At 41.3% G+C, this 23933-nt stretch overlaps 1 long non-coding RNA gene across 1 annotated transcript in view; it reads right to left on the minus strand.

Moving 5' to 3' along the window:
* Positions 1 to 21434, minus strand: part of LOC119088066 — a 52447-nt gene extending 31013 nt beyond the window's left edge. Inside the window, exon 1 of the long non-coding RNA XR_005091649.1 lies at positions 21259 to 21434. This is a non-coding gene — a long non-coding RNA (uncharacterized LOC119088066). The remainder of the gene's footprint in view (positions 1 to 21258) is intronic.
* Between the last annotated feature and the right edge of the window lie 2499 nt (positions 21435 to 23933).

Raw genomic sequence — 23933 nt, forward strand, 5'->3', positions numbered from 1 at the left:
AATTAAAAGGTGTTGACTAAGACGGGCAGAGACAACAGAACTTGCTCAAGATTGAATGAGTCTTCCCAGAACTTGCAGGCTGGGATCTGTCTACACCCACTTTCTGAAATGCTTACTATGGCAGTGCGGATACTGTGACCTTAGCTGGAGCAAGTAGACTGCATGCCTTCTTAGCAAGCTCATAAACAAAAGTATCAACGTTGGTTTGGAAAGGAAGCAGTACCAACCTCCTGGAGCCGATACTGATATAAACCAAGTGTGGAAGTTAAGGACCATGTGAACTGTTTTACTCATTTCTCAATAACAGCTTTATCCAAAGGCTCTACACGCAGCCCTTATAATATATCATAAACATTGTCATTCTCTGTGAGCAATCACCAACTGTGTTATAGACATAGTGGGCCACATGAGGCATGTGATGGTTTCTAAAAGGAATACTCAGCCATATTGATGGACTTTCATTGATGCCTACAATATGGAAATGGTCTGTAAGGATATAATTAGTGGTGAACAAACCCACAAGTCAAGGAGAGCAACACTATCATAGACTCCAGCTTTTTTTTCTTGCCAGGGGAAATGCAATCTCTGTGTTGGTGATTTCCAAACTATTTACATTATCCCATGGAGTGATTTCATGTGGTTCTGCAGAGTAGTTTAATAGAGTTACAAGTTTAGAACTGTGGCCGGGTGAGTGATATACACAATTACAGAGAGCATTGCTTACACAAAATCAATGTGAATATTGCGCCTTGCATTATTTAATTATTAGACCCGACTGCATGATCATCTATGTGGGTAAATATGGAGACCTTGTGACAAAGATGGCAGCGTCACAAGATGAAGAAGAGGCACGCAGTGTGTACATGGTGATGGTGAGAGAAGGGCCAGTCCTTTGTCCACTGGTCCGTGGTCGTCCAGATGCCATTCATTTTGGAGCATCTGTTAGAGCAGCTTGATGAATTAAGTTCCTGACATGATTACTCTTGGTTGTCAGCTTGACAAGATTCAGAATCACCACAGCAACGACCTCTGGGCATGTCTGTGAGGTGTTCTCACAGTCAATTAAGACCAAGTCACTTGAGGTGGGAAGAGTCAGGAGTGGCTGACACCATGCCATGAGCTCTGGTCCTGGACCAGGATAAAAAGAGGTGGTGGGGTGTGAGCACTGGCATTGTTTTTTCTGTTTCCCAACTGTGGATGCCATGTGAGCAGCTGCCTCAGGCTCCTGTCTCCAAGCCTTCCCCACCATGTAGGACTGTGCCCTCCATTGTGAGCTAAAATAAGTCCTTCAGCCTGCTTCTGTCAGGGATTTGCCCCAGCAGTGTAAAAAAAAAAAAATAACAAATACATTGGCAATAGCGACTATTGTCATAAAAATCCATAAAGCGCGACCAGGTAAAATGAAGAGGTTGACATTGCAGCCTACAGTTAGGTTTTCAAGGCTGTACCGTGGGGAAACAGATTGTGACAGCATCACCAACTGTCATTGATATATACAGCCCATTAGACACACTGTTAGTATATACAGGCCACGCTAGGCTGCACTTGACAAGGAGTACGTGGAGAGATTAAGCCCTGGGAAGAACTGCTGTTTGTGACACTAACATAGAATGTATCTTAAGTTGGGTTTCATGGAAAAAGCAAACTTTGCATACTTCCACAGGGCCACTCAGTCTCTAATACTAAGCAGAATGACACTGTCTACTGTGGTGGTATTGTGTTCCCCAAAATATCGTGCACCCTAATAAACTTATCTGGGGTCAGAGAACAGAACAGCCACTAGATACAGAGGCTAGAAAATGGGGGCACTCACGCCTTTAATCCTAGCATTCCAGAGGCAGAAATCCCTCTGGATCTCTGTGAATTCAAGGCCACATTGGAAACAGCCAGGCATGGTAACAAGAGCCTTTAATCCAAGGAAGTGATGGCAGGAAGCAGAAAGGTATTTAAGGTGTGAAGACCAGAAACTAGAAGCTTTTGACTGGTTAAGTGTTTAGGCTTTTGAGCAGCAGTTCAGATGAGAGCCATTGGGATGAGGACTCAAAGGCTTCCAGTCTGAGGAAACAGGATCAGTTGAGGAACTGGCGAAGTGAGGTGGCTGTGGCTTGTTCTGTTTCTCTGATCTTCCAGCGTTGACCCCAGTGCCTGGCTCCAGGTTTGATTTTATTAATTAGACCTGTTAAGATTCCTGCTACAGTCTACCTTAATTCCAGTAGTCAAATGCCAACGGTCGCCTGTTTTTAAAGCAACGTAATCCATACTGTGTGGTGGGGGGCAGGAGCTGCGGCCAAGGAGAGGGCATTGGTGCAGGGCTCACCCTGGCTTTCTGAAGAGCGTGGGGGCCTCTGTGACCTGACTGAGTTGTTGTGCCTCTCTCGACCTTCAGAGGACTTTTGAAAGGTTAGTGAGTTTCATGTGGAAGGGAACTAAGAAAGACTGTTACATGACAGTTTTCTTCTCCAGGCAGAGAACATGTAAATGCCAACATACTATTCAAATTCCCTTGACAGACCAACTGTAGATCTTGGATGAAGGGGCGTGAAGAGTGTGATCTGGTATTAATTTCAGTGAGCTGAACTTAATTTTCTACTTTGGGAGGCAACTCATAATAGTCATTGTTTAACATCATTCCACTTAGGCCTCAAAAATCTCCACAAAAGAAACCTTATGCGGAATTTATGTACTTATTGTTCTGCCAAAGTTCTAAAAAGGCTGAGCATGGGGTTGGTGAGCAATGAAGTGGCCTGCTTGCCTAAAGGATCTGAACCACATCAACGGACTTGAGAACCTGGTCAGAGATTGACCCAAACAAATCACAGCACTGATATTGGCAATGTTAGAATCTAGGAAGCAATAGAAATGTCTTGGGCCAGTCCATAAGAGATAACAAGGCTGAAAAAACCTTAGTGAGTTAGCAAGGCATGCCCACTGAAAAAGAGTTAGGACATACTGGTTCAGGAATCTTCTGGCAACCAGATAGGTGACTCTGGGGCCACCCACTCTCTCATTTTGAACTTTGTGCTTCTGTTTTACAAAATGAATGTGGTGGACTTAATAAAGGAGTGTGGATTTGAACCCTTGCAGAAGTGCAGCAGCTAGTCTGTGGAGGCTCAAGCAGGTTGAGCGGTGCTAAGAGACAGACACTGTGTCACCAGAGGTGGTGGTTTCAGCAAGATGGGAAAAGGTCGCCAAATTTTCAACGTTTTACAGAGAAACTAGCAACAGAGAATTTTTGTGTAAAGAGTTTCTAAAGCACTCAGCTGCTCACACAAACATACAAATCAAAATCTGTTGGTGTGATGTGACTTAGGGTTCACATTTGTTCCACCAGGATAAGTCTTAAGCCATTTCTAAAGCCCTTTTCCATCTTTGAAGAGAAATTAAAGGAACTGTCTGACAAATGACAAGGTGTCTTCTCTTTCTGATCTGCTTTTCCCTTGCAGACTGTATGGGGGTGAACTCCCCTGCGCTGGCTTTCTGCCCTGCAGACGCGGCTCCTCCCCCTCCCACTGGAGCGCTGCACCAACGCTATCCAGCATCTCTAGAACATGAACGCGGAAGGCTTGCCTGGACCGCATTCCTCCCTGAGGTGGAGCGAGCGAACTGTTAACAGCACCACATTCTGTAAGCCTGTCTCCCTGGGTCCCACCTGTTTCTAATCATGCACGTCCCCACTAGACTCTCCCCATTTCCTCTTTTCGTCTACCCCCCAAATGTGGGTGTTCCCTGAGACTCAGTTCTCAGTCCTCATTGTTTTCTGAAACGTCTCCCGCAGTGAGCTCATCCATAACTGCAGCCACGAACACCCTAGATTCACTTATGCGCATAAATAGCTCCTGATCAATTTCTTCATCTCCCACCCTTCAATCCCAACAGCCTCTTGGACATCACTGCTGCAACTGACTTACACTAGCCACAAACCTGACTCACTCCAGATTTTTAAACTGTTTTCCCAGCATTCCTTCACTTATCCTGAGTTAAAAATCATATTTATTTATCTTTGCCTCACCCCCTTTCCCTCCTAGCATGATATTAGTCGTGGATTGTCTCCTAAGGAAGACTGCTGCTGTAACTCCTGTTGGACTCAATGTGCCTCTTGCCTGCTTCTCCCTCCTTCTCTCCAGTCTCCACCCAGGCGCTGCCACCATGTTGTAGGGAGCAATGCTGAGTCTTCTATGGTGGTATTTTATTTGTACTGAAATGTGATTTTAATTGTATGTTAATAAATAAAGTTGCCCGGGGGTCAGAGCTATTAGAGTCATTGCAAGAGCTTGGCAGTGGTGGTGCACGCCTTTAATCCCAGCACTTGGTAGAAGAGCTAGGTAAGTCTCTGTGTGTTCAGGGATACAGCCAGCATTGGAGACATATGCCTTTAAGACCTGGAGGGCTGTACTTACAGGCAGTGACGAGGCAGTCACGTGTTTGGGTTTACAACCAATGAGAAGGCAGGACAGAAAGACTGTATTAAAGATAACCACACAGGAAGTAGCTCTCTTTCAGAGAGGTAGGAGCACCGCAGGAGGAAGGGTAAGATTTTAGCTCTGTGCTCTGACCTCTTGGCTTTCTCTTTTACATTGGTTCTGTGTTTCTTATTTCATAAGACAGTTGGTTACATCTACAGTCTTCCCCTGGTTTGTGGGCTAAGTCCTTTCTTCTAGCTTTCAAAGTCTACTAATGCTTAGCCATGGGCACATTGTCTAACCTCTCTCTCAGTCCTGAAGCTTTTCCCCCCAGCTGAACCAATCTAATTAATGCTCACCAGATTCCATTTTCATCCGTGCTTAGCATATCCCTCCTAAAATCCCATGTGTTCAGATCCTACCATGATTCAAAGACTAACTCAATTGTGACTTCCGAGGAAAATTTTATGACTTACTAACCTAGGGGTCTTATCAGTGTGGCATCTTCACCAGGAGTCACAAAGCCATCTCAGATGATAGCATTTAAGAGCTTTATGGTATGGCCTTTAATACATAGGCTTGTGATTACTCTTCTTCTTTTTAAAAATATTTATTCATTTATTATTTTATGAACATTAGTGTTGTGTCTGCAGGTGTGTCTGTGTGAAGGTGTCAGATCCCCTGGAACAGGAAGTACAGACAGTTATGAGCTGCTATGTGGGTGCTGGGAATTGAACTCTGGGTCTTCTGGAAACGCTCTTAACTGCTGAGACATCTCTCAGCCTGTGCTTACTTTTGTATGTGTAGGATACGCAGTACAGACCAGTTTATTTGAGGAGATTTCTCTAGATGTTTTGATGTCTGCCCTCCTCCATCGTTCTCCAGTGTCAACGTTGTTATGAATCAAGCATTTGTGCTATAAGAGTTGTGTTTTGAGATTTCCTATCCATTAGAAACTATATTCTCAGTCTTTTTTTTTATTATTATTAACAGTGTTGGCCTATTCTAAGCAGCTTTCACTTCCACATACATTTTAAAGTCAGCTTCTCAAGCAAGCACCTAGCTCTCAAAAAAAAAAAATCACTTCAGTTTCTGATTAATTTCAAACCAATGGATTTTAAACTAACTGTGGTATTCTGAATGTAACTGGCTCCCTAAACCAATAGGGGGTGGTACTATTAGGAGAAGTGGCCTTGTTGCAGGAAGTGTGTCACTGTGGAGGTGGGCTTTGGGGTCTCATATATGCTCAAGCTACACCCAGTGTCTCAATTTACTTCCTATTGTCTGCATATCACAATGTAGAACTCTCAGCTCCTTCTCCAGCACCATGTCTGCCTGCATGCCTCCACGTCCCATGATGATGTTAATGGACTGTAAGCCTCTGAACTGTACACCACCCAATTAAATATTTTTCTTTATAAGAGTTGCCATGGTCATGGTGTCTCTTCACAGCAACAGAAACCCTAACTAAGACAGAAGTTGGTACCAGGGACTGGGATGTTACTGTGACCAGCCTGACCATGGTTTTTTGGAAGGAATATGGACCTTGGGACTGTGGATTAGGAAAGCAGTTGAATACTTTAAGTGGGGCTTAATGGGCCATCCTAGTAGGAACATGGAAGACAGTTGTGCTAAGGGTGATTTGAACTGTGGGGTCCTGGTTCAAGAGGTCTCAGAAGAGAAGAATATTAGTATGTGGCCTAGAGACCAGTCTTATGATATTTGGGTGAAGAATATGGCTGCTTTTTGCCCTTTTCTGAAGAATCTGCCTGAGTGAAGAGTTTTGGATTAATTCCACTGGCGGAGGAAATGTTGAAACAGCCTAGTATAGACTCTGTTGTGTGGTTATTAGTTGTAACTCCAATGAAGAATTATAATGAAAAGGAGCAAGTTGAAAAAGGAAAAATCCAAAACATAAAATTTGAGGAGAAAAGGAACACCAAGAAGTGAAATGGAGCTGAGGTAAACAGACTAAGAAACGGGATAAAGGGAGTGGTGCCCTCAGGGCCAGATCCCACCCGGCTAAGTTTCCAACACGTAAATAGGAATTAAAGAAAAGCTTAAAGCCAGGTATGGCAGTGCAGCCCTTCGGTTCCGGCACTCCAGAGGCAGAGGCAAGCAGATCTCTGAGTGTGAGGCCAGTCCAGTCTATGAATCCTGTTTCAGGACAGCCAAGCTTAGGCAGTGAGGGAAACCATGGAAAACAGAAAGCCGGTGAAGATGTAATTGAATGAGGGGGCCATGTTACAGACCCAGTAAGTAGCAGATCTTGGCAGCTTCAGCCATGTAGTTCTGGAGTTAAGGATAGAAGAAAGGAGCTATGGAATTTGCCTCCATGACTAAGGAAAGCTGTTCAGACCAGGCATGTATCAGGAGTGTCCCCAAATGGAGGCCTAGAGAAGCTGCTGCATGAAGCTGTGAAGTTGAAGTCTGGATTGCCTTGGAGACCCCAAGATGTTGGAGATGTCAGAGCCATGCAATACTTACTGAGGAAAGCTGATAACAGGGAGGGAAAACAGCCCAAGAGAAAGAAAGGAGCTGGAGATCTGAAGAACAGTTTGACATCAGACACAGAGACGCAGAGTTTGGAGTTTGATCCGCTGGTTTTCAGTCTTGCTTTGGTCCAGTATTTCCTCCGATGCTCCCTTCCCTATGTTTTGGAATGGTAATGTATATCCTATGCCATTACGTGTTGGAAGTCTGTGATCTGTTTTTTGATTTTGATTTTATAGGGGATTACAGATAGGAGATTGCATGGATCTCCGAAGAGACTTTGAACTTTTAAACATTGTTGAGACTGTGACAGACTATGGGGACTTTTGAAGTTGGACTAAATGCATTTTACATTATGATATGGTTACAAGCTTATGGGGGCCAGGAAGTGAATGTGGGAGTGCCACTATTAGGAGGTGTGGCTTTGTTGGAGTAGGTGTGGCCTTGGAGGAAGTGTATCACTGTGGGGGTGGGCTTTGAGGTCTCATATATGCTTAAGACATGTCCATTGTGTCGGACGGTGGTGGTGCACACCTTTAATCCCAGCACTCGGAAGGCAGAGGCAGGTGGATCTCTGTGAGTTTGAAGCCAGCCTGGGCTTCACAGTGAGTTCCAGGAAAGGCACAAAGAGAAACCCTGTCTTGAAAAAAAAAAAAAAAAAAAAAAAAAAAAAAAAAAAAAAAAAAAAAAAAAAAAAAAACCAAAACCAAAAAACCCAAAAACATGTCCAGTGTCTCAGTTTACTTCCTGTTGCCTGTGTATCAATATGTAAAACTCTTAGCTCCTTCTCTAGCACCATGTCTTCCTGCACGCCTCCATGTCCCTTTGTAAGAGTTGCCGTGGTCACAGTGTCTCTTCACAGCAGTGGACACCCTGACTAAGACATGGAGACTTTACCCTGATGCTGCTTGATTTCTTGCTTGATAAAGCATCTTTTTATCTGTTTGGGACTTAAATTACTTTTTTCAATTTCTGAAGATAAAATTTTGAATATTGATGTAAAGTTCTTTTAATACCGTAATTGAATGGTTGTAAGTTTCCTTTACTCATCAGTAAGCTGCATTCCCAATTTTTCATCATTTATAGTTTTTTTGCATTCTTTTCACTCTAGATATCTTCACATTCCCCTTAGGAATTCTATTTTTTCTCATCAGTTGTTTAAAACTATATAACTTAATCACATACTTTTAATTAGTATCTTTGTTTTATTGATTTTCTAGTTTAAGTGATGAAAACCAAATTGAAAAAAGCCATGCTCTATAAAACTTTAGTTTCTTGCAAAGTTTCAAGAAGAGCATGTTTTGTAAAATTTCAGTTCTTCAAAACTTCCTGAGTTGGCTTAATGGCCCAGGATATGTCTACTTTAATACACATGCATTGTTAGTTAGGTTGAACTGACTGAAAGTGTTGCTACATCTTCTGTATTTTTTTAATTATTCTCCCTACAGTTATTATATGAATTACTAACAGTGCTAACATCTTCAAGTATGACTGGACTTTCTAGGTTGTCTCCTGTAGCCGGTTCACACTAACTAGAACAGGTGTTTAAAAGCCATCTACAGATGTGAAGATTTTTATAATCTTAGCCACTATACATGAAGTATAATATAATCATCACTAGGTAAAATATGTTTTATTCATGAGCCTAAATAAAGATTAGATATTTGAAACAATACAAAAGCACCTATTTAAGCTAGACTCATCAATGAAATAATGCCACATATGTGATTTTATGTGGGCCCCAAATAACAAGGTTTAAATTAGAGCTGTTGAATTTCTCTCCCTTGAAAGCAGAAGAGAACTAGCTTGTGTTTTCAAGGATCTGCCTGAGTTCAGTTCTGTACTTGAAAGTTCTCATATTTAAGAATCTGATGTCCAAGGGCTGGGTGAATCAGCAGTTAAGAGCACTTGTTGCACAAACATAGGAGCAGGAATTCACCTCACGCACCCCTGTAAAAGTCAGCTGTGGTCCTGCCTGGCCTGGGTAGACACAGAGAGACAGGGGCTGGGCAGCTGCCAGCCTAGCAGGAAAACCCAAACTGAAGATTCAGCAAGAGGTCCTGCCTCAGAGGCACAAGGTGGGGAGGGAAAGAGGAAGACATCTGATGCCCATACACACAGAGACACGTGCAAGTACACACACACACACACACACACACACACACACACACACACACACACGCGCGCGCGCGTGCATATACCACACACATATACACCTCTCACACACAGACACACACATACAGAGACACATGCAAATGTATATAACACACACACAGCTGTATATACACCTACATATACAAATGTGTAGTAAGTATTTCTGTATGGCTTTAGTAACAAATACTGTCTTGACACAGCGCACTTTTATTTATTTATTCAACAAAAGTATAACTGAGTACCTACTGGAGCCTCATGGTAAAGAGTTAACATTGAAAGGCTTGTCTGACAGTCTCTGTGAGGCATATGCTATGGTGCACCAGCCACCACCAGCAGCAAAGGAACTAAACAAGCATGGCGTGCTATGGGACAGTATGACATAACAACAAACATGAGAGGATATTGAACTGTTGGCAAGTTTGTGAGGCAAGGGCATCACCTCGGAGATAGGCCTTCTCCTGGAGATCTGGAGAGGTGACAAGTTTCATGTCCTCCCACAGAAACACAGAGTTGTAAGAGTGTCCAGGAGGATGAGTAGTGACTGAAAGGGTCTCAAACAAATAAAACTTCCACTGTCTCAGCTCTAATTCTAGGAAGATCGTGTCTGGTAACTTATGTCCGTGGCTTTTATTAGTTTCAGAATTTGTCCACAAGAAGGTAGCATTGACTAGGGGGGAGGGACTAAACTGTATCCTGTATAGTTTATCTACTCTAGGTCTAAGGAGATGGCTTAGGGGATAAAAGCACGTGTCCACAAGTATAAGAACCTGAGTTTGAATCTCCAGTCTCCATGTAAAGGATGAATACATGCCACAAGTGGGGCATTCTGTAACACCAACGTTTGCATTCTGTAATTCTATTCCTAGAAGTAAATGGGAAGCAGAGGTGGGAGAGCACGTGGAGCTTATGGGTCAGCCAAGGTGTCTTATCGAGCAGGAAAAAATGGTAGAAAGTGAAGACTGACACCTGAGATTGACCTCTGTCCTCCACATGGATGCCATGGCATGTGCCAGCCTGCATCGTTCACACACACACACTGTGTCCTCCACATGGGTGCCATGGCATGTGCCAGCCTGCATCATTCACACACATGATGCACACACACACATTGTACACATTTGTACTATACGGGGCGGGGGGCAGAGGGAGAGAAGAGAGAGAGAGAGAGAGAGAGAGAGAGAGAGAGAGAGAGAGAGAGAGACAGAAAGTTTACAAAGCCAAAAAGACCTTAGTGGACACTGTGTGTAACTTTATATACACTATAAATGTGACTGGGTTGTTAAAGTCTGTCAGAAAACTCAAAACAGACTTCCTTTCCCTGGAACAGGGTTGAACCAAAAGAAAGTTCTAAGTACAAAGGAGTTTGGACAGAGGAACACGTCACATCCAGCAAAGGAGATGCTCTGGCGTCTGTGCCCACACGCTCCGGGTTTTTCCACAGCCATCAGCCCGCTGTAGATGCTCCCAGCAGCAGCCACCCCACTTCCTCAGTCTCACTTAAATCTCAGTCCAAAGCAAGTCCTTGCTTTTCTCCTCCTTTCAACCAAACTTCATGTGCTTTCAAGAAAGACCAGGAAATAATCCTTGGGTAGGTGTAAGAGTGGGTCATTCCACTAAAACCCAAATCTACTCATTCCTTCTTATTTAGTAGTTCTCAGACAGTGTTAAAGCTGGGTGAATTTTAATAAGGGAAGAGTAACTTCATTTTCCTCACCATTGCCACGCTCCACATAGGAGCCCAGACCAAAACACTCAAGAGCCAGCTAACAGCAAAGTTAGTCTAAATTATCTCCTTGGAACACAGACTTCCCAAAAATAAAATAAATCTAAGCTGTAACGAAGAGTTTCCTTGTTCATAAGACTTATTGTATGATTTGGTTCTGAATGGCGTTTAATTCCTTAGTTGAAAATAACACTGAAATCTACCAAAATATTTTCAACTTTAAAATAAGAAATTCTGACCTGAGTATCATTCGACGGCTGCCTTGAAGTAGTTGAATTATTTAAAATAGCCTTAGCATACTCTTTCGTGAAGTATGCATGCTTTTGCAAGTTTAATACATTTATTTATAAGTTAACGTTTTAAAAGTTAGTGTGTGTGTGCAATGCATCTACCTCTAAATATTTATGAGTGTACTTCACCATTAAGCAAGGAAGTGGGAATGGAAGACTATGAAAACACTCTAAATACAGAGAATAATGGAAACAGAAGACACTCGATGTCCTAATTGTCGACTTCAGTTCAAAGGTCTGTTGGTTTCGGGTCAGCATTTCCAATAAAGGAAACTTTCCATCATTAATCTAATGAATCATACTAAAGGGTGTTAGGAAATAGACCAATACAGAGGTGAGTAGACGAGCGATGAAGGACAGGGATCTTAGGATTCTTGAGCATCTGGCTTAGAGAAAAATATCTGCAGAAAACTCTCTCTCTCTCTAGTCTACCCTCGTAATGAAGAGAAAAGCTGCTTTCATAGCTATGTGCTTGGAAAGGTATCAGAGAAAGTACAGTCTGGAAAGGAGAAGGCAGACTTCCCAAGCTTGTGCATCCTAACGGTGAAAGTGAGGGTCGTTCATCGGTCCCAATAGTTAAATGTTTCTTCTATGACCACCCCAGCTGAGGGCATGGGTACCAGCCTCTGGATTTTCTGTTTATCCATGACCCATGGACTGAAAAAGAACTCCTCTTAAGAGCTGATGGATATTCCTTAAGGAATATGATCTTCTGACATTTTCTATTTTAATAAATGAGGTGGAAACATCAACACAGTAAAAAAAAAAAATCCAAACAGATTTCATATTCTTGAAAATGCAGAAGACAGCCAAATATGAACAATTCCCAAAGAAGGGTAGATGACGGGGAGAAGTTTACAAGTGATCTCCGTTACATTGTTGCATAATTTTAAAATCTTGTTGGTAAGATTGTTAGCTTTTACATGTTGCCTTTTTCTGCTTCTAATCCCAAGGTCATGGGAATATCTGGTTTCTCATGTAATTACAGCTCACTTTCAAGTGACTCCCACCGCTGGAGACTTGAGCTGGGAAGTTGATCCTGTTCATAATAAAATACTGAAATGTTCTTTTACTTTCCTATGTTGAAAAGACACAGGCAGGGTCAGAACTTCCTCCCTTTGAATTTTTAAATTAAATTGATTTTTAACTTATAGACAAAACATAAAGGTATTATATATCTGCTACATGATGGTTGGGCATGTACTTAATATGGCAGAATGTTTAAAGTCTAGCATTTAACATTTCTTTGTGATGAAAGATATTAAAAATCCTTTCTTCTAGTCTTTGGAAATACATAGTATATCAATGCTGTCTCTAAGGGAGTGTCTATTAAAAGGAAAAAAACCATAAATTCTAGAGTTTTTTATGTGTATTTGTATGTGTATCATTAGTGTAAGTGTATCAAGTGTATGCAGGAGCATTGGTTTAAACACATTAGTGATAAGCTCAGAGTCGCCAATATTGAGTCCATGTTGCATTAGGAAAGGATTTAAAAACATCTCCCCTTAGAGCAATTCTACCAAGAGCAAGCCCAAATGTGATCCCTACTTCTCCCTCCTGTGTAGGCGTTCCTCTGTGGTGCTGAGTCTGTGTCTGTCTTAAGGCTGTCTTGGGAATCAGCCTGCCCCACGTGTGTGTGCTGGGGTGTGTGTGCTTGAGTGTGTGTGCTTGTGTGTTCTTGAGTGTGTGTGCTTCTGTGTTTGTGTGCTTGTGTGTATCCCTAACAAAGGGCTCTGCTCTTTCTTTTACTGAGCAGAACAGAAAGTGTCACACAGGGAAGGGATAAGGGACACTTTACAGACATCTTTAACAGTCTTACAAGGAATTACGTCACTACCCTAACTGACCCAGATCACAAACAAACGCTATCAACCAAATTCTGTGTGTTGCTTTCAACATTTAAGGCAGACGCTCACTTTATAAGATTGTTTTCTTTCTGTATTTGCTGTTTCCAGCATTTACTGCTGTAACATGCATACACATACTCATTACTCAGGCTAGCGGTGTGGAAGAGTACCTAACTCAGGATTACAGCTATGCACCAGGCTGTGAAAGCTAATAACTTGGAAATACCAGGCAAACTCTGGCTGTGAGGCCCAGCAAAAAAGTTCCAGTCTCTTGGGATGTAAAAATACAATGTATTTCTACATTCAGGTACGCATGAAAGCCAGAAGAATATGCTGGATCCGTTGGAACTGGAGTTAACCAGGCTATTATGAGCTACCATGTGGGTGCTGGAAACTGAACCCAGATCCTCTGAAAGAACAGCAAGTGCCTTTAATTACTAAGCCATCGCTCCTGTTCCCTCTAGTTTTACTTTTAAATTAAGATTAAAAAAAAATAATGTCCCAGAAACATACTACTTACTGTTCTTATGTTCTCTTTGTGAATTATTCCCTGGCCTGGAGAAGCTGAGCTGGCACATCCAAGAGACACAGTGACACCCCTTCCTGTGTCTCCAAGGTTACTGCTGTTGACGGGTCTCAGCCTCACTGTGGAACTCCCTGAATGCACGGTGTCTAGACAATTTCACTGGGGTGTGTTTTCACTCCTTCTCTTGGCACACTGGACACTGAATCCCAGAATTGGGTGAAAAGTACTCACCACAAAATTCCTTCCTGCCGGTTTCCACCTGCCAACACCAGGTGCCTGCACCACCCTCCACCGTCTGCCAAGGTTGCTGCCTTTTGTAAGTAGTTAGGTCACACTGTCATCACTGTCTGGAAGTGGGGAGCAAGGCTCGGAAGCCAGTGGACGCTGGCTTTCTTTGCTCAGCTTTTCCCAGTATTCACTAAAGAGACAGACACAGTTCCTGGCCCCATTGGGCTTTGCATGGAGTTGTCTTCTTTGCCCACTCAGATCTCTGGACTCACACATCCTAAGTGATGTATTCTTGTACCAGAGTAGTGTCGATACCAAACAATGAAATAATTCTTGAAAAGATTTGTTCCAGTTTGCACAGACATCAGAAATAAGGACAGTTGTTTCAAGGCAATTAGAGAACTGATGTCTATGATTTTCCTTTATTTTAATTTAGAATCAGTGAATATCTTAAAGATTCAATGCAGCCTTACAATTATTTCTTAAAGCAATAAACAGTAGTAGTAATAACTTGTCCACTAAATGGCTGGCCTTCTATGTGCATGCCCTCATTTATCCTTAACAATTCCAAACAATAGGTATCACGCCCCACATGGACTTAGAAACAAAGTGAGAAATGGGCTGCTAAGATGACTCAGCACATAAAGGGTGCCTGACACAGAGGCTGATGATCTCAGCTCAGCCTCTCACGTTGTCCTCTGACCTCCACACATGTATTGTGGTGTGCATGCATGCTTGTCTAGTGCACACACACACACAAATTCAGTAAATAAAAGTAATTTTAAAAATGAAATTGAGAAGTCAAAAACATGCCTTGTCCATATCTGCAGCCTTTGCAGAGAACATGGGCCTGATCCAGGAGCCTTTCTGAACTTGGGAGGCGATCCTTGTCGAAGCAGCTCAAAGGTACAAGGCTACTAACCAGTACAATCTGCTCCTTATCCCTGGTCACAGCTGCCACTGAATGCCCACTATCACATGGTTCGAATTAAATTTCAACACTGTAAAAAATGAACTAATACCTAATTAATTAGACTCAACTATATCCTTTTACTCCAAACTACAAATTGGAACCTTACTTAATTCTTTCAAAAGAAGCCAGCCAACTAGTCAGTCACTGGACACCACTGCAGGTCTATGATGCATTCTTTATTTTCCTATTTTTCTCCAATTAAAATGATTAAGACATCTGTTTAGCTCATTTGGAATTTTTAGAAATTCATAACATAAAAGTTTTAAATTTAACTCCAATTTTCTAAGACTGACAAAGTCTGATTTGTACAAATTGTAATTTTTATGGGGTCATCATGATGGGAGAAGAACTGTACTTTGTGTAAAGTCTTCTAGATACTCATCACAGGCTTCGACAAATTGCTTACAAAGCATCATTCCAATAATAGCAGTAAAGTACCTAAGATGCTCAGGAGCTTCAAGGCGACAACTTCTCCCTGTGAACATCTTCCCCAACACACCTACTTTTGCTAACATGGGCCTGCTTGATCTCAAAGACTAGAAAAATACTGTGGCTTTCAACTGTTGAGTTAATTAGCAAAAGGTTGGAACAGACAAATCTTCAAAAAGTCGGAAAAATACAAAAATACAGACAGAAACCAACACCATCAGATTCGAATGCTGTCTCCTTAACCTGATGTCTGGGCACACAGAGAGAAAGCTTTACCTGTGTTCAGAAAAAAAATATACAGCCTCTATGAAAATGCTTGGAAATCCTTTAAATTAACTTTAACCATAATGAAGTTTAAATTACATGGAATACTTCTTTTTCTTGCATCCCAGTGATATATTAACATGTTGTATAAATTTTACTGTTTTTGTTGAATCTGTGTTCACTTCTAAGGTTTTGCTAAAAAGTTATCAATTTATTGGATGTGTTAGGTTTTTGCATTTCCAGTCTTTAACCATCTTCAGTTTCCAACAAAAGTAACCTCTGCCCTCTTTGAATCTCCCAAGTGTGCCCATATATTAGTTTTATTAATAGTTTCTACACTGGTATACATGTCTCTTCTGTGCCAGACTACACCTGTCCCGGAACTGATCTCCACAGCCATTTGTGCAGGAAAGCTACATTACTGATATGGTAAAAAATAAGAGACTATTGATCTGGGGTATGCTTCTGTAGTAGTGATTGCCTGGCACACACAAAGCCTTGGGTTCAATGCCCAGCATTGTAAAAACAAACACATAAATAAATAGATATAGATAGATAGATAGATAGATAGATAGATAGATAGATAGATAGATAGATAGATAAACAGAGCTTACCAGTTGGAAAATCCAAGACATTTTTCAAAATTATAGTTTTGAGTCAGTAGCAGAGGCTGGAGCATAATGTATCCTTATATCCTCTCTCTCTCTCTCTCTCTCTCTCTCTCTCTCTCTCTCTCTCTCTCTCTCTCTCCATATATACAAATATATATAAATTTCTCTAGAAATATATAAAGTCTCTCTCTATAAATTTAAAACTATGGCTAAATCAAGTTGTTGCTTTCGTTTTGCAGGTTTAAAACTGCATCGAAAGACACAAAGAGGAAGAGACCAAGGAGCACCAATCCCATCCCCTTATGTCATCCAATCAGCTATATTTACATTAAAATTCGGTTGTACAAAAGAGAGATGGAGGAAGCAAAGAGCAACAATGAAAGACAGATTGATTCTCATTGCCCAGACATTGCCCCAAAGAGCATGGAAATGGGGATTCTCTAGACCAGTGCTTTATGGAACAGCAAGGCGTGACCAGGGAAAATAGCGACTGAAACCCCCCCCCCCCACACACACACACCCGGTTCCTTCCATTTCCCACAGCATGCAGTGGGATCACAGGGCTTCCATAGCCTGAGAGGGAGGCTGATTTTGAGAGCATTGCCCACAAAACCGTGGTTATTGCTCTGCAGAGGCAACCTCTTGCTTTCTCCTTTGTCCTGTATAATTAAGATTCAGCAATCATCTATAATCTCAAAATATTATAGTAACAACATTTGAAAGCCCACTCAACTGTTTTTCAGAAAAAAACTATTGATTTTGCTTTTTTAAAATATCAAAAAGTTCCAGCCCAATTTTTATGATTATAAAAAATTAACAAGGGATATTTTTCCAAAATTTCAAAACTGTGAAGCACTGACGGCAGACACTCAGCACCTGCTGTATGCCAGAACGAACTCTTAGCTCCTCACTGTGTGAGGGGTGTTTCCACTAGCAGAGCCAGCCTGCACATATTCATACTGTCCTCTCGCCCATAAACTGCACAGAGAAAATTCAAAGACCAAAGCTGAGCATTTTGTTTGTGTGTTTGCTTGTTTGTTGGCTAGATTCTTTTTTACCCATCAAGCTTTATTAACACATGAACATACAGACAGTGAACCTATGTTTATAAATGTTTAACCATAAAAGTTTCATTCGATTTTGTTTTTTCAAGACAAATAGGCAAAAGTTACTAAAGAGTGTGTACTAACCCATCATGTCAACATCTTCTCTTTAGTGTATGATACGGGAATAGGGCAGAACTACTAGAAACAGTGCGTGCTACCAACTAGGAAAGTGGAGGCATCCCATTGTGGGTACAGTGGAGTTTTAACACTATAAATGATTTCAAAAACGAATAAGTGCACAAATTAGGCAAAATTTCCAAATCTTTAGGCAGGTCAGCTTTAAATTGGTTCAGAAGGCTTCTATCATTAATCAGAAGAAAAATGTAGTCTTCAACTTCAGGGCTGTTAGTTTTTTCCTCTCCTTCTTGTATTGATAAATGATTCATTCGGCTAATATTTATGTATACATACATACGTACATACACACACACACACATATAAAACATACTTCTATTGATTCTTTGGGAATTTCACATCATGCACCCCAATCCCACTCACTTCCCAGCCCTCAATATCTGCCCCTTATTCCTGCAGCATCGCTCCAAAATTAATTAAAAACAACAACAACCAAGAATCCACCTCGCTCCTCCGTCTTTCCCATCTCTCCAACACCTCTTCATTTGTCCTGGTGGCACTGGGAGCTGCAATGTGTCACGCGGTAGACCCTTCTGTCCAATTAGCCCTATCTGCAGATGCTCATTGCAACGAGTCATTGGTCTGGTTCAAGCTCTGGCACACCATCAACACTGGACCCACCGTGAAACTCCTCAGATTTCCTGCTGTTGCCCTGAGTCGTGAGGCTCCTGCAACTATCATTGCACAGAACTAGTCCCTTCAGGCACTTCAGCAGGCCACAGATGGGGTAGATGCTAGGGTGGGCAAATGCAAGGCCCAGGATGTGGATCTGGGTGGTAGCCGAGCAGGTGTGTCCAGGCCACTGGGACCACCTCCCTCGGGCAAGAGGCAGTGACGAGGGGTGGGGTCATCTTTCCAGAATTGCTGAGGGGGAGAGGGGAAGGAGGAGAAGTAGCTCTCCCATGAGGGGCGAGACCAGATCTCCTGCTGCACTGTCGATGAGAGGCACAGCCAGCTACCCCAGGGCCAATGAAGGGCGGGCCAGCTCAGCAAGGCCCTCGGATTTTAACACAAAAGATTCCTATGCCCCACCCCCACCCCGTGGTAACACACGCCATGGACGTGAACACAGACCTCAGCTGCAGAGGGTCCGTTGACCCAGACTTGGCTAACCTTTTTTAAGGCTCTGTGTTAAATTCCTTTTTTGTTGAGCCCTGCAGCCTGCCTATGCCTCTCTTCTGTGCGTCTGCCCCATTTTATTTTGTTTTTATTTTTTGATATGATAAAAAGAGCCTGACAAAAGTAAGCATGAAGAAGAAAGGGGTTATTTCAGGTCACAGTTCCAGGCCCGCTGGTGTGGGGAAGTCAAGGCAGGAACCTCAAACAGCTGGTCACATCATGCCCACAGTCAAGAGCAGAGAGAAACTAGTGTGCACCCGCTCACCTGATTGCTTGCCAGGGCTCTCCTCAGTTTCTCCATTCTTTCACACTTGAGGACCTCTTGCCTAGGAAGTGGTTCCGGTCACAATGGGAAGAGTCTCCCCACATTAAATTAAACAATTCCCCACAGGAATGCCCATGCCGACCCAATGTAGACAGACAATCCTTCACTGAGAGTCTCTTCCCGGGTGATTCTAAATTGCACAGTTGACAGTTAGAGCTAACCCTCACAGAGTCCTGTGGTCTCTGAGAACTGAGTTAGGTGGGTGAAACTGCCTGTGGTAGCACAACAGTTACATCACTTAGGATTTGGCCAATCAGAAAGCTCCCTTCCCATCCCATGTGTCATAATTGGAAGAATTCATTATCACCTAAAAGCTAAATTATTTGATTCAATTTGGTATAAACTTGTTGTTAAAGGACTTTTCTTTTGGATTAAAACTCAAAAGGCTGTATTCTTGGGCACTCTCTTCTCACCATATTGAAAGTCAACCTGACTGAAAACTAAACCAGGAAGAAAATAGGGCTGAGATGAGGAGAAATAAAGCCTGATTCTGCACCTGCCTGGAGATAGACCAACCCTTGGAGGAATAACTTCATGGTGCAAAGTCTCCATATTTTGCATTAAATAGTTCAAGCTGAAGTTTGAGCAATTGTAACCAATAGATAAAATTGGTGGTATTTTCTAAATCACATCAAGTTACCATGCTCTCTTGCTCTAAGCTGACTGACTGTAGGATAATGGAGCAAGACTGAATGATGTAGTCAGCACCAAGAATGCCTCAGCCTTCTCAACAGTATTGATAGCTTAAAGTAAAAATTAAGGTGTAATTACATTGTTAAAGTGACTGGAGTTTTCCACATAGATATTAAATTAAGGGCATGCAAATCCTTCCCATCTCATGAAATCTTACAAATCCTTGGGAGTCACTGAGAGAGCTCAGTGGGTAAGGTGCTTACTGCTGGACTCAGGGCCCAGGTTCCACCCCAGGATTCCCATGACAGAGAAAGCCTACTCTTATAGGTTCTCCTCTGTCCTGAACACTCACGCCATGGCACGGCCATGCACGCATGCACGCATGCACGCACGCACCTGTAATTTGCAAATTTTAACTACCTTGTGGTGCCTTTTCCCCTGTCCTCATTTTGGAAATGAGTAACCTGAAGTTTGGAGGTAATATTGGAATTATTCAAAAGATCAGGTCATGGCACTATTAACAGCTATTAATGGCATTATAAAGAACCCTGCACTAGAATCCAAAATTTACCAGCAAGTATAAATTTTGGCTTTATTGCATTGTTCACATTATTTTGAGATGAAGCAACTTGGAGCTTTCCTACAAAATTATCTTTTTTTTTTTAAGTAGGAAATTGCTTAGTAATGTATATAAGTGTTTCTGCTCCTTAGTTCTTGAGGTGTCCATTAATTCTCCTGAAAGAAGGATGTATTAGGTGAGCCAAATACATTAAACAGATATGGGGAACTGATAGATCACCTGAAAAATCTCTCTGGAACATTCTTGTTTTCTTTGTAAATCACTACAGATTAAAAAGGTATAGAACATTATATTCTAATGAAAATTAGTGAATTTCACTAAATATAAAGGCAAATTATGATCTCCCTCTGGAATAATGTTTGTGCATTGTTCTTTCTCCACATAGATGGGCTGGCTGTGTCAAAAACTCAAGTCCAGGAACTAGTCGATGGTACCCTTTATGGGTTCAACTGTTAGTCAGGCTGTTGAAGCGAATTCCTGTGAGTGTACTTTTGTATCAGCATATGTTTCTCTGTATTCCCATTACAGCTATCTTTTTTAAGTGTGGAACTTCTATTTCTGCTTCAATAAGCGTGATTACTGTAACATGTTTAGTGCATATTTGTGGACTTTTAAGTCCACTCTCTAATCTTTAGCCAAGAAATCCTATGAAACCAAAGAATCATATATTTTCTTTTGAAACTTTTGTAATTGCAGAAAGCAAATCCACAGCCTAGGCAGTGAGCAGCAGAGAAACCGGGACCACTCACCATGGCCAAAAGCCGAGAAAAGTTTGGTGAGATAAACAGAATTTTTAAAACTAAACTGAATAGTCACTTAAAATATCTCTGTGATTTATTACTTTTCAAGCTGTTTTAAACTATTTGTTAAGATTAGCTGATATTATTGAGTGTACTTTATTATAATCGATTTCTACTTAGGAAACCTAGCTCAAAGCAAGTATTTTTGTTTTATAGTTGCACAAATAAAATGAAAACCATCAATATTTGGAGGGTTAAAATAGTGAAAATGTTCTCATAGAATTATAATTTTTCCCCAAAACATTTCACACAAATTTTCTGTATCAGTGAGATATTGATAGCTGCTGATTGATGAACACTTGTGAAACAGATAGATTAAGCTCCTTCTAGCAGTTTCTCTTTGGGCAAATATACCCTTAACAGACAGACGACACCAGTACCATCCCCCAAATTCAGCTCGTTTTCCCGTCCGTACTCCGCCCCTCCCTCCTTACCACCACACTAATGATAAGCTTGCCTCCATAGGTCCGATCCGGTCTTCACCACCTGAAACTCCCAGGAAGTTTCCAAATACCGTTGTACCTCTGACATACACGCACAGATTTGCCATACTTTTAATCCATCAGCTGCCTCTTGCAGGATGGTTTTATTTCCTGGTTAAGGTGACCACAGTGGTACTCACCAGGGGCTTCATGACTTCAGACACTCCACATGCAGAGCTCTTACCACATTTTACTCTTCATGCAGCAGTCAACTCAAATTTAAATAACCCTGAAGCTCTTCACATGCTGTCTCCAGATCTCTGCTTCTCGGAAAACTGCCTGTTCCCTTCCCATGTCAAACCACTTTGGTACAGCTCAGGAGGCCCTACAGATCTTGAGATACTTAGGGTCAGCTTGACTTTCTAGCACAAACATTTATATGGGGCCCTAAATGCATGAGTTAAACATATCCCAAATGTGGAGGGATTCTCATAAAAACAAAAAGTGATCACACACTTTTCTCTAGCTAGTAAATGTCACTATAAATCAGACAACTGGAAGTTAAGGTTCGCTGAGTCCAAAGACCTGGTTTGGATGTCATCATGCCTGTGGTCCTGCTCTCATGAGGTCCTTGCTGCTTTCTCTTTGCAGATAAGTTTCCCCACACAATGCAGTTTTAAAGTGCAAATAAATACAAGACCAGGGCACTGTTTGGATTCAGTGTTTTCTCATGGAACCAGTACCTTACAGATTATGACATGTAGCACACAGAAAATGGGATTAGAAAGGGTGATGTGGCCAAAGGGCTGTCCTCAGGCTGTAGAAGGCAGGGAAAACCCTTCATTATTCTTCCTCTCAGAATGAGGATGCTCATGATAGCTATGTGTCACCTCTAATGTCATCGGCTCTCTCTCAGGCTTTGTCTCCCTGTCTCTTTCCTTCCTTCACTGTCTTTTCCCCCAGCTCTCCCCCCTTCCTCTCCATGGCTCCCAGGACCAAAGAAAGGCAGAGGAGTCTAAGACTGGATCCACCAGTCCCCAATGAATTAATAACCATGCCCAGCCCCAATGCATGCCGAAAGGACTTTTCAATCCCAAAGAGAACATTAGGAATTGTTAATAAGTTGTACATTAAAAGTTAAAGCATTGGATTTTTATTATTGTTATTGCTATGAATTATGTTGAAATATTTAATTTTTAAGTCAGGGCTTAATAAGTGTTATACATATCAGTGTTAATATTGGTTAATTTTTAAAAGTTATTCTAAGAAAACTTACAATAGAAATAGAAAAATCATTGTCCCTAGCTAACAAAGGTAGGACAGTGAGCTATCCACACATCTCTGACATAGAAGAATGGTTGAGTTAATTTTTTTCTGTTACATAAAGAAAAAAACTGAATGATGCAAAATGAAATTACAACAAATGTCTTAAATTAAAAAATAAATGGTCCTTAACACAAGGATGTCCTAAGACATCCTTATGACAGCTTTCTTAAGACAAAATTAAATAGTGTGCCTTATTTTGTGTTTATTTTTATTGTGGTTCTTTGACATATTCAGACTGCAAATATAATGGGAAAGACAAGAGAATAAAATATGAACAAAAATATGAACATGAAATAATTTCAGAAATTAATGATTCCCAATCAGAGATTCTCTGTCTATGTAGACAATGTTGGCTTATACTCCCTCCCACCATCACCCATCAACATGCCCCTCTACCTGGATATTCAAGGTGTGCGCTTCTAGTAAACAAAAGGTATCCTGGCCTACAGATTGGGACCCACTAAGATGAAGACTCTTCCAGCAATGAGGCTTGACAGAAGTTGATAATGATGAAAGTCAGTCAGCAAACTTCAATCTAGCTTCCTTTCAGAATAAGCATTCATTTACATTGCTTATCAAATGTGAAGACAGAAAATAATGTGTGAAGAAATTCAAGAACCAACTAAGAAGAAAGCAAAGAATCCGTGAAGTTGCTCACAGACACAAGAAAGGTACACCTATTCACTCTGAATATATACAGTAAATGAATGTATGCAATTGGTAAGCCACATGACTGAACTAATTTTAGTAATCATCTAAGTAGACACAAAATAAAATCACCCAAATAAAATACTCTTATTGTAAAAGTAAACCTATTGTTAAAATACTCTGATGAATAAGTAACCTAATTTCAAGCGAAGTCTCCTTAATTTTAATCATAATTTTTGCATTTGTTGTGGCCTTTTTATGATCTGGAGGTAGAATCCAGGTCCTGCCATGAGAGAGTCAAGTGCTTATTCTATCACTAAGACACAACCCAACCCTTTTTTAAAGTTTTTAAAAAGTGAAATATACGTAAGGATATTTATGCTGCTTCCTATAGATTATATAAAGGGAAGAAATATGCATATATTTACTTCCTAAGACATCTGATAGTCTGACTTTGAAATCCAAATGAATAGAAGAAAAAGTTCCAGGTAACACTAAAAATATAAACCACATGTGTTCATTCATTAGTCAGTACCCAGAGGGAATGGCTGCATCAGAGGAGATGAGCGTGTGTCCACTGCCCAACAGTTCTCCTTCTCAAAGTGAGTCCTTGCAGACAAACAAAGGAGTTTGTATCTCAGTGCTCTTAAAAACCTTGCCTGTAGAATCTTGGGTACATGGGGGGTTGCACAACTATGAACACGTCAAGAGCTGATCTGTTGTTGTGGCGAGTACATCAACCTTGTCCGTTTTAAAATCCATTGTCTGCACTCATTGTACCATGACCTACAATACTGACTGATGGAATTGTCTTGAGAAATTATCAAAGCCATGAAAATGTCAACTTATGAATGAAGCTGATTCTCATCGCATAAGAGCAATAATAACCTATTTGAGAGAT

This window comes from Peromyscus leucopus, chromosome 5 (genome assembly GCF_004664715.2).
Source record: "Peromyscus leucopus breed LL Stock chromosome 5, UCI_PerLeu_2.1, whole genome shotgun sequence".
NCBI lineage: Eukaryota > Metazoa > Chordata > Mammalia > Rodentia > Cricetidae > Peromyscus > Peromyscus leucopus.